Here is a 5,000-nt window from a genome sequence, read left to right on the forward strand (position 1 = left end):
CGCCCTTCCTCTTCTGGCTGACCAGGATGCCATATTCCAGCAGGACAACGCTCGCCCGCACACAGCACGACTCACCACCCAGTTCCTCACCGACCACCATGTCCAGGTGCTTCCCTGGCCATCCATGTCGCCAGACATGAACCCGATAGAACACCTCTGGGATGAATTGGACAGACGTGTGCGCAGGCGAGAAGAAGCGCCGGCAAATCACCGCGATCTATTGCAGGCACTTCAGGAGGAGTGGGACACCATCCCACAGCAAGATATCCGGCATCTGATCCAGTCCATGCCCAGAAGGTGCCGGGCAGTTGTTGCTGCTCAAGGCAGTCACACCCCCTACTGACTTGACAGCCTCGGCACCCAATCGTATTGATTGACTGATTGATTTGAAGATGCAAATGAACTGTGTGTGCATTCAACTGTGTCCATACCAAATTTCAAACAAATAATCTAAATATTGGATTTTCTGTTAATTTTTTCGAAAAATAAAACAAATTTGGCAAGTAGCAACTATGCGTTTCTTTTTTTGAACAGTATATTAGCAAACAGGCTTACAGACAGACACGTGCACGCACGTACACACACACACACACACACACACACACACACACACTGACACACAAACACACACACACACAAACACATACGCACGCATACACACACACACAGATACACACAAACGCACACACACACACACACACACACACACTCAGTGATACGCTGACACACACACACACACACACACACACACACACACACACACACACACACACACACACACACACATTGATACACACAAACACGCGCGGACGCGCGTTACTGATTAGAATGTTATTTCACGAGGCGTCTTTTAACCAAAGACGTTTTCCGTTAAAATACAGCGTATCTAAAAATAGGTCATCCTTCCTTAGAGCACGCTAACACGCAAATAATTTTTCCGAGAAACTTGAATGAGGGCCCCAAAGGGGGGGTATCATCACGATCACGGGAAGGGACATTTTAGCTTTCACGATCACAGTTACCTTGATTTTTGTTTTCACGATCACGAACACCAGTGGCAAATCACGGTCACGGCTTGTAAAAGTTTCATGTACAGAAAGCACGTGTCAAAGTAAACACAACCACACAGTAATTCGCTCCTCTGGATCTATTGTTTATTCAACACAAAGTGAGAACTGTTGCACTTTTTTATCATTATTTTTTTAATTCTCTTTCATACACACATAGAAATACATATCATGATTTGTAATCAGTAACAAGAATGTTGTTTTCATTGTTCTCTCTCTCTCTCTCTCTCTCTCTCTCTCTCTCTCTCTCTCTCTCTCTCTCTCTCTCTCTCTCTCTCTCTCTCTCTCTCTCTCTCTCTCTCTCTCTCTCTCTCTCTCTCTCTCTCCACACTCATACACATTCAACTCCCACACCCTCACTCACACACATGAATATATACTTGCACAATTTCACATTTCCAGAGCTAAATCTTGTAAACCCATTTTCTCAAAAACTATTGGGTGGATTGAAATTAAAGTACATGTACATGGGTTCTTTATTTTCAACTTTGCCATACAATTTGAGGTACACCATCGCCTGGTTTCATGGCCTTGAAAAACACAGGCCAAAAATGGTTTTACCTGAAAAAAGCGCGCAGTCAGTGCCAGTGGCGAATCCACAAGCCTGAGCCTGCGAAGCAGGCGAGCCAACTTGGGGGGTCCGGGGACATGCCCCCCCGAATTTTTTTTCAAAAAACGGTTAAAATCTGTGCAATCTGGTGCATTCTGGGCATCATTTTCAGGGCTGTAATAGTGTTTTGATCTTGTTAAAAATCCCATTTTAGCCTCCCCCACCACCATTCAACACACCTCCAAACTGGTGAAAACAACACTACTGTGCGCTGGCTTCATTGAGACCGGCGCCCGGTCGCGTTGCGCGATATTCACACGGATCGTTTTTGCGGAAATTTTTCAACTTCACCGGAATAAATGTGACTTTACCGGATTTTGAAAACGGCTTTATCGGATTTCCGGCAATTACCGGAAAAGTAGCATGCCTGACAAAATCCCCAACGAACATGACTTTGATCGTTTTTGACATGAGGATCAAGTGACCCAAATTGGCACGTCTCCCCGCCATTGTTTCTGAATTTAACCCATTGTTGATATTAAAGTTTACAGGCGCTAAAATAAATCCAAGCTTAATGCAAAGAAGCGACAATTAGAATCTATGCCAAGCGTGTCCACGTTGCTGGGATGAAAAACACATTTCTAGTTTCGGTTTTGGCTACACGCAGACTCGATCTCGAGCCAGTCGAGGTCACACTGAGGGAGTGACAGCCGGACGTGGCAATGTCGACAATGTCAATGATCTCACTCAAACTCAAAGATCTTGAACAAATTTCAAGATCTTTGCCTACATTCAGAACAGTCATAGAGCAACATAGATCAACATACCTTGATATTTCGTCTTCGGAAAGACCGACCCGTAGCCTGACCTTTCCACCAAGGAAGGCATTCTCGCCGCCTGCTTTGGTCTGGCTTGAATCCACAAAATATAACAGAAGTTCGATGACAGTACCGCTGCACGCCATTTTTGATCTTCGAATTCGAATTTGACTGAATGCACTCAAAACTTTTGCACGAAGCCCTTCCATTGGATGAAGTTTGGCAGACTTTTGCAATTTGCCTTCTGATTGGATCTCTTTTTGTGTGATTGGTTCTCTTAAAGGGAAGCAATCGCTGTCAAAATCATATTTCTGAATGTGTTGTTGCTTCCCTTCAATCGGGATTGGCTCCTTGACGAATAGAGGATCATAGAGTGATACAGCTGTGAAAAATGTACGTTGAAAATAAAATGCTTTGCAATAATGCCCATCACGATCACGAAAACAAATGACGATCACGTTCACGAGACTTGATTTTTTTGTCATCACGGATCACGGGCAAAGTCCCATCACGATCACAGAAATGGAAATTTCGGCAATCACGGTCACAGAAAGGCCAAAAAACGCCAATCACGATCACGATTTTAAACCCTTTGGGGCCCTCTTGAATGTTATGAATAGAAGAGGTTATACAAAATTGAGCCCCACACAGAACGAGAATCTGTCCTGCAGAATGCTTCAACGGAGAATGTTTCTTACCCACGCTGCATTAATACGGTATTGAGCAAGTGTGTGTGTGTGTGTGTTTGTGTGTGTGTGTATGTGTGTGTGTGTGTGTGTGTGTGTGTGTGTGTGTGTGTGCGTGCGTGTGTGTGTGTGTGTGTGTGTGTGTGTTTTGTGTGTCAGTGACGGTGTTTGTGTGTGTGTGTGTGTGTGTGTGAGAGAGAGAGAGAGAGAGAGAGAGAGAGAGAGAGAGAGAGAGAGAGAGAGAGAGAGAGGGGTGTGCACGTTAAAGATCCCACGATTGACAAAAGGGTCTTTCCTGGCAAAATATAGGCATAGATAAAAATGTCCATCAAATACCCGTGGGACTTGGAATAAAGTAAAAAAAATTCCATCTCACACGGCATTAAAGGCAGAGTAAGCCTCCCGTAAACCATCACAGATACGGTCAGGCTTTTACACACAGTACAAACACCATTTCATTTAAACACTCACCAATTGAGAACATCCTAGGTGCCCTCCGTAAAGAGCGAACAATTTTCAAAGAATTTATTTTTGCGTGGTTTATCTTACCCCTGAGCCATCGTGAACCCGTGTGATCCAGTTTTCCCTTTTCACAATGCAGTCGTCATAGTCAGTCATTTGAATGCGACTCGACGTGAGGATCTACAATAGCACGTTTTTACACCCCCGGTATAGGGGTGTGTATAGGTTTCACTCGATGTGTTTGTGTTCGCAAGTAGATCTCAAGAATGAACGGACCGATCGTCACCAAACTTGGTGAACAGGTTCTATACATTCCTGAGACGGTCCTTACAAAAATTGGGACCAGTCAAACACACGGTTAGGGAGTTATTGGTGAATTAAAATTATACAAGGCCTGGTATAGACGGACACCCCCGTTGGTCAAAGGGAAATAACCATTATCACTACCACCAACTGAGAAGGTTATTTCCCTTTGACGGGGGTGTAGTTCCTATCGGAGGAATTTCTTGTTTATGCACGAAACAACGGCTGTGGTTCACAAGAACTCTGGCGATGGCTTTTGACTGTTGAGAGGAACGGCGATTTGCACTGATAAACCGGGCCGTCGTCTGCTACGACCCTTGCGTGACCCTGCTTCCGGGCTTTTCTTTTTTTAAACTTTCACAACTTCGAATTGTTCTGATCTTGTCTTGATGAAAAACGAATTCTTTTATGATTAAAGAATGTTTGTGTAACAAGCTGTCAATTTATTATTTAGATTTTAAAAGTTAGGTCTAGCGCAAAAACGAGGCGCCATTGTTCTTCAGGGCCAAGTCCACGAAAATAAATTCTTGGAAAATGTCTCACGCTCGACAGAAAGCAGCCAGGATGTTCCCGTTCGGTGAGCGTTCAAATGGAAGTATGCTTGTACTGTATTTAGACGCTCAGGGAGCTCTGTGATGGTTTACGGGAGGCTTACTGTGCCTTTAAGTCTCAGGAAACATACACGCATGCAGGAAAAAAAAAATGTGTAGCGCCGTATACTGTATGGCAGCTCGCTTTCCCCAGGGAGAAAGCAGCCCGAATTTCTGTGAGGTTACCCTCATGGACTATATAAAATATTATCCTTATCCTTATCCTTATCCTTATTCAAAGAAAACACGAGTTTTTTGCGAAAGTTTGATCGAATCCTATTCACTCAACCAGTCAACCTGCGCAGGCGATCGATTAATGCGCGGTTGTATAGTTCCGTGCAAATTATTCCATTCTGTTAACACTTCTTGTCAGTTTTCCTATTTTGGACTAAAATCAAGTACACAGACATGTTGTTATTCTGCTGTGGCGGCAAAGGCAGATATTGTGTGTTCTGTATATGTTTTGGTATCGCTTAGGATAATGTTCTTTCGTCAAATGGGACTAGCAGACGAACTTTTGCACC

Source organism: Littorina saxatilis, unplaced genomic scaffold (assembly GCF_037325665.1).
Source record: "Littorina saxatilis isolate snail1 unplaced genomic scaffold, US_GU_Lsax_2.0 scaffold_863, whole genome shotgun sequence".
NCBI lineage: Eukaryota > Metazoa > Mollusca > Gastropoda > Littorinimorpha > Littorinidae > Littorina > Littorina saxatilis.